Genomic DNA, 15,448 nt, shown 5'->3' with positions numbered 1-15,448 from the left:
ACAAACATTGGTTGGAGGTGATAATATTGCAGCTCTTGCTGTTGGGCTGGTAGAAAGACTAATGGTTTGAGGTCATCAGCCGTGCTATCTGTGATTCTGTGGGATGCAAAGTTTTGGGTTGTCTTGTGTTTTGCTATTTGGAGAAGTGATTTAAGCCCCAGTGTACTACTAATAAGCTACAGTTCTATTAAGGCTTTAGGCTATTTTTTTTCCCAAAAAGATTCAATGATGGTTTATATTTGAAGATATACTTAATGCTGTCTATAGTTACACACATGTATACTAAAATATTTATCAAAATATGTTGTGATTTGGTGCCTAGATTATTTTTTTTTGTCTGAAACTGCATACCAAACCAGATGTGATGACGATAGGTGGGGGTGGAAATTACATCCGTGTGAGGGAGTGTAATGAGTGAGTGACAGCATTTCTCAGGCATCATAGAATGTTGAAAACAAGCTTTAGGTTGGCATTTAATTTTATTTAAAGATTTGAGTGAGTGGGATATGCTTCTTAACCTTACTCGTCTGGGTAAATATCAGTGTTTCAGCACTGCTTTGAGAGTATAATGTTTTCTTCTAAACAGGTGTTGTATTCCTTTGATTTATTGGACTGTCTTTTGCCACATGACAGAATCAACCACAATTTTTAAAATTGGTTTGCTAACCCTGACTTCAGTTTTCTTTAACACTGGCAATTCATGGATGCCCAAATTTACTCCGTGATTTAAATGGAAATCTTAAATGCTTTCTCTTCCTTACTCAGCTAGGGAATATGTGAATTTCAGAGAACAAGAGACAGGCAGAAACACTGTAATTTGGCCACAAAAACCACAGAATCAAAATCCTCTGCAGGTAGTAAATCCCATTTATGTTAATAGGCTTATATATGGCATGCATTTTGTACTTCTTTTCCGTTTTCCAGAACACGTTATCTACTAAGTGCCACTGATATCTAGGGACACATACAGCAATATAATTGGCACACTTTGCAGAAGTGAAAAACAACACATTTAACATATAAAAGGAAGAACCACGATAGGTGGCTTGACCTTCTTGCATGACAGTTTTGGATAAAGTCCAAACCTTTTATTTTCCTGAAGTTTGCCTCTAAAATAGCTTAAATTACACAGAGGTAAAAAGAACCTTTAGCTTACACTTGATTGTTCTTAGGACTTCAGTGCAGATTGCTCTTCAGTCCTTATCCTACTTCCTTTTGCTGTAGAGAAAGGTCGCAAGCACTGTGACTGCAGCTGTAATTAGCCCACAGAAGGGCTAATTAATCTATATTAAATATAATTCTGTGTTTAACGAGATATATATCTGAATAGATAACCACTTATATATTAATATTCCAAGTTCAGTGAGTTCTCTGGGCACCTCTTGCTGCTTTTGTTACTGAATGCATGCAATGGCCTTGCAGGACTCTGTCAGTTAGAATCCAGAATTGTGCTCAGCAACGCTTCTGTCTTAGACTAGGAGAGAAAATGATTCTTTTTCCAAAAATAGACGTTAGATGAAAAACATTAATTTACATAACAGAAACGCAAAATTGCATATTTCAAATGCAAGGAAAAATAGAGAGTAGTAAGTAAAACATAACAATCAAAGTCAAGATATTCATGTTTGATTTAGTCTTGCTGCTTTGAAACAAAACCCTATTTCAAATATTGCTACTTCTGTAATTAACATCTAAATGCAATATATATTTTATTCATGCTAAAGATCTCAAAGTACTTTATTCACATTAAGTGCAGCCTCACAAAAGCTACATGAGGAACAGTATTAGAGTATCCACCTCCAGGCTAGCAAAATGAAATATTGAATTAAGGATGTGATTTATTTGGTAGGAGCTAGACTTATGCTATCAAGCAGTTAGTACTTGGAGCTTCTGAAAAGCCAGATCTCGTGCTGTTTTCCCATACTGTCTAGTGGACTGACGGCAGGACTGCTTTTTCCAGACCCTTCGCTTTGTGTTACAATTCATACTAACTTCTTGAGAACTTTGTGTAAGTTAAGGCGTGTTTTAGGTATTCTGAGAGGTGAACTCCAAACTGTCAGTTCTTATACTAGTTGTAGGTAGCATTATATTTACCAATGACTATATGGTTAATGAATAGGTTGAGTCAAAATTCATATTTTTAGTTTTCAGTCTTAAAGATAACTCATCAGAGACTGGTACATTGAAATTGATTTGCAGTTTGAATTTTCTTTTCATCTGTTTTGTAAGTTTATGTTCTTAAGTGACTGAAAGCCACAACATTAGTACCTTGTGAATCATGGGATATGACCTTTCCTGTTAGTTGCTTTAGACTGTTCTACTGTTCTTTTTTTTTCCTGAGGAATTTGGAGAGATGCATTGAGTGGGTAACATGGATAACACACTATTTTATTGTGAAGATACATTTGAATAACATACCATTTGAAGGAGCTCAAAGCCTTGGGAAGCGATGAATTTGAATTTAATCATTGTCAGGTTTACATGCAATATTTTATTGCTTTCTGTAGTTTTCAATCATAGCCAGTAAGTGTGGTTTTGGTTCAATATTGTCTTTTCCAGTATTACATGAATTCCATGGAAGACAATGTAATTGTTCAGGCTTGCAACTGAAGTAATGTCCTTGCAAGTCATGTCTTCATTAGTCAGGTGCAATTAAATAGGAAGTCTCCATCCGTAGATGCTCTGGCGTTTCAGTCCTCTTTTGGCTGAACGTAACAACTGATTTCCCTTTGTTTCTTATAAAAAGGCATGGTAGCAGCTCTTAACAGTTAGTCAACATTTCTTCTGAGGAATGATGTTGTGTTTCTGCGAGGCTGTAGTTGGATGGACATGCTTTGCAGTTCTGGGCTCCCAGCTGTCCAAATTGGCTTTGTACATATCTGAACCATGCCTCTTCTGTGCCCCACAGAAGGGCACAGAAGGGTTCTGGGAGGGATACCCGTCGTCTCACCCCAGATTACGTTTAGGATCCTGTTAGCTTGCACACTTTCTGAAAAGTGTTGCCATCATACTTTGCTCTTGTTATGACGCTGTAAGTGGCTGTGTAAGACCAAACCCAGCAGATGATTCTTTACAAGAAAATGTGGGTATTTCTTTTGTTGCTGCAGAATCAGATGCTTAGCTTCAATATGAAAAGTTCCTCATTATAGACTAAGGTTTTGAGGTACACTGAGGCTCTGTTTATTCATATGATAGCTTTGCTAATAATGATACTTATCTACAGCAATAGTCCATTTTGTGGTATTTTCATTATTTGTTTTCGGAGTCTTTATTTATACGTTACATGAGTTTTATAATAGTCTTTCATTCAAATGTTCTGTAGATTACTACACAAAATACTTCATGAATGACAATAAAATACTCAAATATACCTGTGTATTCCCTTGTTATAAAAAGGGAAAGGTGAACGGCTTATTTATACTTCTCATTTGCTGTTTCCTAATTTTGTATTTTGAATAAGAGTTGGTTTAATTTTTATGGAATAAATTAATTTAATGAATACATGAAGAAGATTGAATTGAACTGATTTATAAAATCTCTGTTTTTACAGTGTTTTTATTGGAACTTGATATGGGTGCTAGGTATGTTTTCTTCTGAGAGTTAACAACTCTTAGTAACAAACTTTCCTTCTAGTCTGCCCCATTTTAATATCCCCACTTACATACTCGGTCACATTTTCTAGTTTCTGTTGTTTTCCTCAGCTTTTGTTTCACTTTCTCTTTGTCCCTTTAACTCTTCTCTCTGCCAAGAGGGTTGTGGGGGGTCTCAGCCCATTGACTGTTGCAGAGTCTGGCAGAGGGGTCTTCCCTCTGTGTCACTGGAAGTCTGCCATTTGCAGCAGGTGCCCGCACAGCAAATCTTAGCTCCTTTCCCTTTGTCTCTCACTATTTCCAGGTCTCCAAGGCCTACCATTTTATATGATCCTTTCAATTTCATCCAAATAACTCCTGGCAATTTTGGTTTTATCTGTGGTTGAACGATCAGAATTTCCTTGGGTGTTTCAGTTGGCTGCATCCTCTAAGATGCACTTGGTACACATATCAGGAAAGATGGAATCACACTGTTGTGTGCCTGATTATGCAGGAATTAGCAAGTCAAACATGAAGCTTTCAAATTATGTAGTCCAGAATTTAACAGGGACATCCTTTATGCTCCCTCTTTCTCATGAAATACACAATAATTTAATTTATACCATGATTTTTTTATAAATAACACTGATGAAGGAAACTGACTTCAGTGGTGCCGCATCTTTGCAATCTACATTAGCTTTTGTATTTGGTCAAACATTCAGCTTCAATAGTGATGAACAATTTGAAGGGTATAGGATTGCCTGTAGCTCCAGCTGGGATGCTGAAAAATAACCAGCTCTTCACCAAACTTCTTCTAACAGTTCAAGTCAGAAACCACTGGGCAATTTGTGTTGATCTGTATGAAGATGCCAAAGCTGAAAGAAATTAAAAAAATATATATGAATTGTTCCGTTTCAAGAATTGTAACCCAGAAGTTGCAAAGGAAGTTCTACAAATATGAATCCAGAAGTCATATTGTGGGCCATATAGGTAGGAAAGTGGACTGTTCTTAACATTGTTATTTATATGTTCTTTTTGTAAAATGTAGTGAAATGCATTTTTCTAGTAAGATGCTGAGAGCTTAAAATGAGAAATGAATTTATTTTCTTCCGTGTTTTTGTGCTGTCTGATGGAAAAATGTCTGCAAGGATACCAAGCTATTCAGGGGTTCAACCAGCTTTGGGTTGTACTTTGCGTTGAGGTCGGACCTTTCTGTCCCAGCATGTTTAAGCAGGGCCTTTCTGTCCTCAGCTATGAACTCCTTATTCAAAATAATGGGCAGCAGCTCAAATTTTCCTAATCCTCTGTGTGATCACTTGAGGATATAGGACCGAAGCCAAAAAACAGCGAAAGGTATTGTTTACAGGCTGAATGCTGCTTCTTGACATTTATGTTGGATTGCCATTGTTTAGTAAACCAGAAGAGGGAGCTACTTCATAAAGTTCCAGCCGTTTTGAACATAGTCTTAAACCCTCATGGATTATTATTATTATTTTTGGAAGACTGAATCTAGAGATTTCAAGTGATGCCTTATTTTGTCACTCAGTTCATCGCTTGCTTATTTATAAGGATTTTCTTAAAGGCTTCGTTCTTTGATTTCTTTCAGTTTTCAAGTATCAGTTCAGCATTCGTCTGTAAATACTGCGTTAGTATTAAGTTGTAAAACCTGTAGTTGATATAAACACTGCGATCTCTTCTATTTAATGTGCTGAGTCCTCTCTAAACATTGATTATCTGCCTAGCGTGCCGTGGATATTTACAGGTATAATGCGTGTTCACAGGTATTTTCTGTAGCAAACCGGGAGAACTTCATGGTGGCTGGCCTTCCTCTTCCTCCATTTGAGATGTAGGCAGCTCATGGGGCATTGTACTTGGGTTGAGGCTTTGTTTTCTGTGTGAGGGGTGTTTCTTTGGTTTGTCTCAGTAAGCAGATGCAGACAGAATTTGAAAATGGCAATATGTAAATAAAATAGCATAACTAATGCATGCTGTCCCACGGTTTTGGTAGTCGTTGGTTGGTGGAGCTCTAGATCGCTACATGTGATAATGACGACATAACTTGTCAAAGCTGTCATACCTCCACGTTCGTTGATGGGCATTTTCTGTTAAGAACTGATACATTGGTGGCACTCCATTTCTTCATTTCATGTTTAGAGTTCTGGGAAACAGGTGAGTCTCCTTCCACCTGAGTTCTGTGCTCCCTGTTTTATCCTTAAGAGCGATGGGAGATGCTCTCAGCATTAAGAAACTCGTCTTTGTTCTTCATTGAGGAGAGTAAATACAGCACTGTGCTTCTCGTGGGCAATCACCTTGATAAATTTCGTGCCCCGCTGTTGGCCCGCTTCAGGTTTCCTTTTAGTAAATCTTGAAATACGGCTGCTTTTGGGAGAGTACCGCTGGATTCCTTTCATACCTCTCTGTGGTATCGTCATGTGCCCTTCAGGTTATGTATGCAAGCTGCACTGCTAGAGTATTTAGATGTTACATTAAGAAGTTGTGTACAGTATTACAAAACTTAAATGTACCACAATGAAGAACTCTGTGACTTATTTTTAGTTATATTGTAAAATACATTTGAGAATTTTTTTATAGCCGCACAAATGCACGTACATACACACTATCTTGTCTTCATGTGAGATTTATATAAAAATCAAAGAAAGTTAAATTAGATCAATGTATATGTGTTTGACTTCCTCCTCCTCCAGGAATTTTTAGAATTAATACTATTTATTTGACACACGTAATATTTTACACGTTATGTAGGTTTGTAATGGTTCACATAAAAAAAGATTTAGCAATATGCAAAGAATTGACCTGTTTTTATGTTCTTAATACTGATGACCTACTTGTATGTTTTTAAGTCTTTCATAAAATACAATTTGTTTCCAGAACACATACATTCCCAGGTGTTTTGGCTACGTTTATTTACAAGCCCGTTTTATAGAGGCGCATGTCACAGTGAACAGCATTGACAGTTGGGATGATTGCAGGAATATGTAAAATGTTAACCTCATAAATCTTTCTCCATCTATTGCATTAAGTAATTTTCAGAAAATATTCAGAAGTGTGATGCAAGAGACAGTTCCATTATTTCAGTTGGAACCATTTTGGTATTGCAGTTAAAGACGATGTGTTCAGTTCAGAGACAATTAAGTCCTGCTACTAAGAGGGGCCAGTGCCTTGCCTTCTGTACTTACAGAGAGGGCACGTGTCAGTCAAAAGTGATTGTAAAACTATTTAGCACAGTTGTATTGTTAGTGATGTGCCTTTTCATTTCACACAACTACCTTAATTACTGTATTTAATAGTCGTCTTAGAACCCTGAAACTAAAATTACCCACAATTTCGTTGGCAGACACAAAGTATAGTAATCTTCTTTCTCTCTGTAGCCAGACTAATTTCTTGTGTTATGACTAGACTTAAATAGCTGCATCTTTAAAGGTGCAAGTCTAACACTAGAAGTATTATTCTTGCAACATTTCATAGTTTCTTGTAAGGTCTGTCATATTGAGTAATCTTCTAAATCTTTGAAAGTTTTACATCAAGGCTGTGTTTTTATTGATTGGATCACTCTTATTTTTGAATGTTCTCTGATAATCTCTTGTGTTAACATTATAAACTGCATGGAAATTGAATATTTACTCAGGAAATACCTAGTGCTTCAGATTTGACGTGAAAGAAGCCCTCACTTGGAGTCCTTTATAATGTTATTCAAAAGAGATATAGGCAATTTCAGATAACTGTGAACTCACATTTTAAGCTAAATTCTTATTTTTCATGCACTTAAAATATGCAAAATTGTGATTTATTTTTTTTTAATTGAAATTTTCCACATGAATAGATACTTTCTTAAGTTTCCTGGGGTGTTACTTTCAAGTGCACTGTCACTGTTATTCCAAACAAGGAGATCCCAGCTGTGTTTTACTTGGGCTGTTTTCCATGGATTTCTTTGATGTTTTGCTCCAGCTTGCCCTGGTGGGATATTCACCGTTCCTCTTCTAAGTGGAAGCTCCTGAGACCTTGCTGGTCTGTTGAGTGCCTTGGCAGAGCAGCTGAGCATTGCTTTATGCTCTTCAGAAATGTGCCATTGTGTCTCGGCAGCTTTGTGACATTGTTTTGCTTCTTGATTTTCCTCCTCTCCCCAGGCTCCTCCAAGTTAAAAATAAATAAATAAAATAAAATAAAAGAGCAATACCTATGTTTACTTTTCTGGAAGTAGCAACTGTGCAATAGAATTTACTCCAATTTTAAAATGTTGTAATATTAACTTGGTATCTGCGATGTCTCATCTGATGGTTTTAGAGGCATAATTGTTGGGTGACAATTCCAAAATAAGAAGAGGTGTGTCAGACTCGCTCTCTTTTTCCTGGTGGTGTCAAAAGACAAAATCTGCTAGTGGGAAAACAGCAAAAAGAGTATTTTGGATCAAAGAAACCGACCTTGAAGTTTGAGTTTCTTGGTCCTGCCATGGGACAGCTCACCTCCGCTAAAGAGCATCTCCAGTGGCAGCGAGAGGCTGTCTCTCCTCCTACGCCGATGTGCGCCGCTGTAGCAGATTGTGACCTATATTGCACGTCAAATGTCAGTCCTCAATATTCTTATGGCAGAAATCACTGCCTTTTGCTGTATGTTCAGGGTACCCAGAGCAATGCCTGTGCTGACTGGGGCTGCCAATACTGGCTGTGACAGCCCTGTCATACTTGTGCTCACTTGTGAGGAAGATGACAGATGTATATATATCCTCTGCTAGAGCCCTGGAAGAAAGCATGTACCCAAACTCTGAAATTAAAAAGTTGAGCAAATTTAGGAAGATTGCAAAAACAAGCTTTTAGTGACATTATCACTTTTCTATTTTCTGCCACATCTGACTCACAGGTTTTATGTGGCTCTGTTTTACTTCTTGTGTATGCAGTGTGAGCACAATTAGAGCTCCGTACTTTGACAGACACAGCCGTGTGTTGTTTCTTTGGTAAGAACAGTTAAATATGTAACCATCCATATAGGTTCCTTTTTCTGGAAAAAAACAGCACATGCTTACCTATGTTAATGTAACATTTAGTTGAGATGGTAGCGCAAGTCAAGAAATTCAGAGATATAGTTCCCACAGCAACCACAATTCAACCTCATTGCTGTGAAAGCACAAAAGCCCACACCAAACACCATACAGAATACTGCATGTGTGCAAGTGTGTGAGATACAGTTGCTAGGAGAGCCATAAATTTTAATTTCCAGAGGTTTTTTGGATTCATGGTTTGTATCTATAATTATTTGTATTTTATGGAAACGGTGCAGTAATGAAAAACTGAGGAAAAGAGGCCAGTTGGATTAGTGTATCTTTTTGCTTTCTTGCAATGCATAACAATGCATTGATTATATTCCTATCTATCCTTTTTGTAGAGTTTTCCTTTATTTCAAAGTAAGTAATATTGAAAATGAAATGTAATCTGGCCTGCTTCCTTATCTGATCCAATTTTTTCCTCTTCATTTAGGCCTATTCCTGAATGACAGCTAATGAGGTATATTCATTTACCTACCAAGGGTAAAAGAAGTCAGATATTTATCCACCTGTAGCCCTGCATGCTGTTATTCAACCACATCTGTGGTGTAAAGCTACTTTATAAAATATCCCAGAGTATATGCAATGTATTTATTTTCAATGTTTATTTGGACTTTGTTTGTTAGCTGGGCCTGCCCGTTTCTTAATTTGGTGATGTTGGACATCTCATTTCATTTTCATTCTTCACTTAGTGAAGAGGTGGGCGTGTCCTTGTTTTGAACTTAGAAGTATGTAAATATTTCAAGTATGGTAGATTCTTGGCACAGGAAGTATTTTATAAAGACTACTTCCAGTACTTCCAGAAGTTGGTTGGCTAAAATATAACTGTGATACGTTTTACTTGAACCTTTTGGATCTGGCCAGTAGAGACTGACTGTGATGTTTGAAGTTGGTGTATAAAGCCCCATTCTCGTTGTCTGTAGGTTGGGTGAACTGTTATTATTATCATTTTTATTCAACCACATCCCCTTTGACTGAGGCATATGCTAATAGCTCCTAATTTATTTATAAAATCCATCCCAATGTAACTGTATCCCACCGATCGCTAATGTCCTGGTTTCAGTTAGGACAGAGTTATTTTTCCTCCTAGTAGCTGGTAGGGTGCTATGTTTTGGATTACGATGAGAAGAGTGCTGATAACATGCTGATGTTTTAATTGCTGCAGAGCAATGCTTACACTAAGCCAAGGACTTTTCAGCTTCTCGCTCTGTCCTGCCAGCGGGCAGGCTGGGGGTGCAGCAAAAGCTGGGAGGGGACAGACCCAGGACAGCTGACCCAAACTGGCCAAAGGGGTATTCCATACCATCTGATGGCATGCTGAACAATATATAGGGGTGGCTAGCTGGGGTGGTAGGGCCGGCTACTCAGGGTTGGGCTGGGCATCGGTCAGCGGGTGGTGAGCAATTGCATTGTGCATCACTTGTTTGTACATATTCTTATTATCATTATTATTTTCTATCTTAATAAACTGTCTTTATCTCAACCCACAGGCTTCACTTTCCCGTTTCTCTCCCCCAACCCAGAGAGGGAGGGGGGAGGGTGAGCGAACGGCTGTGTGGTGTTTAGCTGCCAGCCGGGTTAAACCACAACAGCTAAAAAAACAAAAAACAACACACAGGAAGTGACACAGGATAAAGGAGGTTAATGATAAGATTTTTTCTTCAGTAGGGTACAAAATAATTAATTTGGACTCCATCTAGTTTTACCAAACTTGATTTTTGTCAGCCCTCCGTCACATCTTAGCCTCCAAGATGAGCCCTTTTACGGACGGTCTGGGCAGAGCTGAAAGGCTGATTGGATGTGAAAATGCTCTCCTTGGGAAATCCTTGGATCTGCCCTGCTCAGATAGTTAGGCGATCTGCTCCAGGAAACCTGTTTTGACAGCATCAGTTATCTCTGCTAGGCAGGGTCCTACAGGGACCGTCACAGCCTACCTCAAAGGCAGGGGTAGGGGAATTTGCTCTGCACTCCACAGCCTTCCCAAAGCTTTTATTTTTCTTCTCAAAAGCTGGTTATGAAAGGCAGATAAATTTTTGTACACGGGCTTGTTTAAAATAAAATGATTTGTTGATAGGAGATGCAGGTTTGCTTGTGTGAGAGTTTATGTATTGAAGTTTGATCTCCATCTGAAAATTAAAATCAAAACGTTGCCAATGGCTCAACAAATTGTTGATGGATACATGCAGAAAGATTAGGTACATTCTGGCTACCCTGTGGTCAAGAGTTGGGGTCATAAGCTTGCACCAACATCCTGACGTTTCTTGCTCCAGTGTAATGGTTTTAGGCATTTGTAAAGTGTGAATAGGTGCAAGGATGGCTTTATTTTCTTCTGGTTATCCTCTTACTGTGGAGTTAGTGTCCAGACTGAAATAAATAAGAGCAAACTTCAGTGGAATCTAAGAAATGTCCTGGGACAATTAGGGGTATCAGCAAGCAGCAATGCATTCACCTGGCACTGGGCTATTATTGTTAGGAAATGGTGGCATATAAATAGGGAGAGGGGCTAGGAAACACCGAGTGAGCATTAGTTTCATTACACGTGGGTAATAATAGTGTTGCTGGACAACTGGGGGCAGTGATGAATTGTTATTTTATGCAAGGTTGCTCTGCTTTTAAGCCCAAGGAAGTGAAATGCTCTGTTGATACTGCCTGGGTGTACCGGGGATCTCAGGACCTCATTTTCCTTAGACAGATCCCATCGGTGCAAGTCTCCTAATGCATGTGTTTTTCCTCAAGCATGTATCTTCAGCGTGCACGTGCAGCCCCAGAGATGTGGATTTCCTAATGGAACGGAGGACTTTGATGAGAGTGGATGGCCGTGTCACCTCAGTGTTCTCAGCGGAGAAGAGAATCTTCCACAGTGGGACTAAAACCATCTGCTTGCGTCATGGGCTGTTAGGTGTGAGATGCGATTTGACTTTCACTTGTTAGTAGCCATTAGTAAATGGCAGGGAGGGCTTTCTGGTTGTTGCTCATACGGAGTATGCTGTGTCCCATCTGTTAGGGATTTTTGTCATTTCTCTTTGTTTGAAAATACATATTTTTGTCAATTACAATTAGTTGGGAAAAAATGATTTTTTTTAAAAAAATTTCAGTTTAAATTTTGAGAATTTAGAGTATTTTACATCTATCTGTAATCATTTATGCTGTCAACCAGTCAAAATTACCAGGAAGATGTTTGAATTGCACTTGTTAACTGATACGAGTTTTATGGAGGAGTTGGCAGTGCTCTGTTATTGAAGCAGGCACTTCCTTTTGCAGGGTAATACTTCCAGTTTCCAATTTTGACCACCTCCTAACCATTGAAACTAATAAGAATTAATTGGAATTGTTTTCTTTTTTTGTAAGAATTTGAAAATTTTATACCTTTGCATACTTTTTAAGCAAAACTTCAGAATTGCCACATCAAGCATGCAATTGCCTGTGCAACCTGATTTAAATGCCCTGTGTGTATGCATTGTAGTATAATAATTATATGATGAGTGCAGTTTTAGTTTTCACCCTGTTGAGCAGATGAATCAGAGCAGTGAAATGAAGCAGGCTCTTCTGTGGGAGCCTGGTTTGCTCTGTTGCAGAACTTGGAAGACGTGTTGTCAGTAAAGATGCTGATCACCATTTTGAGACCTGGAATTTATCACTGACCTTGTAGTGAGGTTTCTATGTAAGGTAGGAGTCAGTACACTTTTAAACATGTGGTATCTAATCACAGGTTTTGACGAGGTGGAGATGCTGAATTGCTGAGTAAGTTGTCTTACTACTAAAGTCAGTGGAAATCTATCCTTACAGAAAGGTATAAACAAGGCAATAGCCATAAGGTATTGAGCCACATGCTGAATAATGTGGGGAAGACAGCTGCAGGTATGACATTAAGTGAGCTATATCCATCTCAAGTGTTGAATAAATTGAGGTTTCAGATGGTACAGAATACATTTTCAGATGGTACAGAATATGTACCAATGACAGAGGTATGCATATTTTGGCATTTCTTAATTTCTGTCTGTTTGCATTTGAACTGGTAAATGACTTCTTAAGAATTGTGTGTATAAGGAAGAAAGAGAGGCACTTTACATAATTAAATACATCAAAATTCAGTGTATTTTTGGTGAATGGCTTGGCTTTCCAAAAATATTTAGCCTGAAAAGAGATATATTAAAGAAATAAGTTGAAATAGTTGTAGGTACAATATCTTCCCATATAGTGTCTTGCTAATTATTTTTTTTTTTTCATCTTCACTTTTTTTTTCCTCCAATTGGCTTAAGCAACTTGGAAGTTCTGTACAAATACAGAAAAACAATTGTGTGCAGAAGTGAAATGAAAAGTACAGGAGGTCTTCACTAAATACTTACAAATTACTGTAAAAGGCAAAAATAAATGAGAGAATTTTCACAGATCTATTTCAGCTGTAATAATGTTATGTCATAATTTTATGTGGTATTGAACTTGTGGTGGTAACCATGAGAAATGCAAATTCATGTATCGTGTTTTGGAACAGACTAATGTTTAAAATATAGGAAATCTGAACTCAGTTTCCATTTGTGAAAATTAAGCTTCCATTCCAGCCTTGAGGCCTTGGGCTCATTTCTAGTTGAATGCAAGATAGAACTAAAGTAAATATGGATCTTTGGACTTAGGTAAGAAAGGAAAATCTTACTATTGGGTTCAGGAGGATGGCATGCTGTCCTTTACAGCTCTCCCTCCATTCCTCAACGGAGAGTAGATAATAGATGATACGGGAATGTGGGTGAAGGTTCTAAAGACTTGCTGTTACTGAGATACAAGATAGCACATCAACTGAGATCATGAAGTAGCATAAACAATTTAAACTAAATTTATTAAATTAGTGTTGCTTTCTCATTGTGTTTTTTTCACTCAATTGCTAATTTGCAAAATGCTGTATTACTCCATGGGTATCTCTGTCATTAGTAAGAAGTAGCAAGGTTCTGTTGTACTTGATGGTGGCTGCTAATTAATATTTCAGAAATGCATACTTATTTCACTTTCTTTTCTTTTTTTTTATTTATTATTTTTTTAAAGGAAAAGATCCTTCAGAAATGACTTCTATCCCAATGGGAGTCAATTTAGAACCTACTGAATGCTATAGTAAAACTTTCATGGACTTCATTAGGAGCAGAAACCCGGCTTTTCATATCAATTCTTGCTGATGAGGTGATAGCTGTTTTTCTATAGGGAACAGTTATAAAGTATCGCTTGAAACCATGAAGTGGTAGCTGCTGTCTTTGTTCCCCTCTTTGGGGTGGGATTCGGGGACACAGAGCCTAGACAGCCGCTTTTCTGAAAGCAGGGAAATGTCTGTTAAATCACAGCTCTTCAAATCCTCCCAGAGGAGAATTGCTTCGGATATTTTTTTATACGGGTAGTAGATGACACGTAATAAAAGCAGGAGGGCTATTTGTTGTATTTTTATGGTCGAGCCTGTCACGCCGTATGTCCAGGCTTGTCAGTGGGCAGTCAGCTCTGCCTGAAGACTTGGAGGTCGCCATCAGAGCACGGCGGAGTGACTGTGCTGCTGACTGTACAGAGGGGCCTTAGGTTGCATTACCATGATTTACGTTTTTCAAACAGCAATTGTGATTGCTACAGCTCAGATGACTTACAACGTGACAGGCATGGTGTGTTGTTAATTATTAGGGGCGCTGATAGAAGGAGCTGTGATGACAGCCATGTGCTGAAGCCCACCCAGCCTGCAGTTCGGGATGTGCTTGATTTTACCTCTTCAGCCCTTTGCCAGGCTGTGCTGGTGCAGCTGATGGGAGATGTTCTCTCTCCAGTTTCCCTAGATCAGGTGCAGTGCCCTGGCTTTTGACAAAGTAACAGTCCATCACCTATAGAAGGAGAATCTGACTGGTGGGAGGTGAGTGTATGACAAAGTTTAAGCTCGGAGTCCTTCAGAGACTGGGAAAATAAAGCAACAGATGTGCAGGATTTAAGCTGGTTATCATTCTAGTGCTGTAGGTACACATAGATTAATAAACTCTTATTTTTAACACTATCTTGAGTAAGACACTCAAAGAAAGAATTTTAATAAACTAAGCTTGATCTACAAATATCTTTTGATAGTGCATTTTTCTTTGTTCTTATCTATTGTTTGTATTCCTTGAGTCTTTTTTTTTTCTGAATTACATAAATAAATGTTTAGAATATTCCTTATTCTTCCCTGTTCTTCAGTCTTTTTCATTTTTTTAATTTGCTATTAAAATCGTGTCTGTTATTTCAGGTAGCCCCTTCATTTTTCCCTGGTGGCATGTAGAGGATGTTATCTTTTCATGAGTCCATCATAGTGATACTTAAACTTAACCGTCAGCGTGCTTTCCTTTCATTATTGTGAAAGCACAGTTTTGATGGGGCAGGCTATTGCAGACTTATATTTGTGATACGTACAGAAAATGTAAACTGCAGTCCTAAGTCCACACCTATTGCACATTTTAACTGACTATAAAATATTTAAACATTTCTTGAAGACAATTTTTTTACAGGCAGATCAATAAAGCCATATATAAGGAATGTAAGTAACACCCTTGTAAGAATGCGAACTCTTTATTCTTAACAGAAAATTCTAGCCATGTCTAACTCAGAGCCCTTTATGCCTACTTGTTTGGCACAGTCACTGGGGAGCACATGATCCTTGGTACCAAAATGTCCAGCATCAGAGATCAGGCAGGTGAAGGTGTTCTCAACAAAAAGCAGCCCTCTGGGGAGCTGTACATTTGTTTTCATATAAAAAACAAACAAGCTCCACTCAGGAACAGTCTTTATAGCAGCTCTTATAATTATACCTGTTATTGAAATCTTAACATTAATCTGT

The 15,448-nt window shown here is 38.1% G+C and overlaps 1 protein-coding gene across 1 annotated transcript in view; it reads left to right on the top strand.

Moving 5' to 3' along the window:
• Positions 1-15,448, top strand: part of PPP2R2C (protein phosphatase 2 regulatory subunit Bgamma) — a 189,756-nt gene that overhangs the window by 1,322 nt on the left and 172,986 nt on the right. The gene's annotated exons all lie outside the window — the stretch shown is intronic.

The sequence above is a fragment of the Oxyura jamaicensis genome, chromosome 4, assembly GCF_011077185.1.
Source record: "Oxyura jamaicensis isolate SHBP4307 breed ruddy duck chromosome 4, BPBGC_Ojam_1.0, whole genome shotgun sequence".
Classification (NCBI taxonomy): domain Eukaryota; kingdom Metazoa; phylum Chordata; class Aves; order Anseriformes; family Anatidae; genus Oxyura; species Oxyura jamaicensis.
Note: the sequence above shows the minus strand (reverse complement) of the source record. Positions and strands in the feature narration are given on the sequence as shown.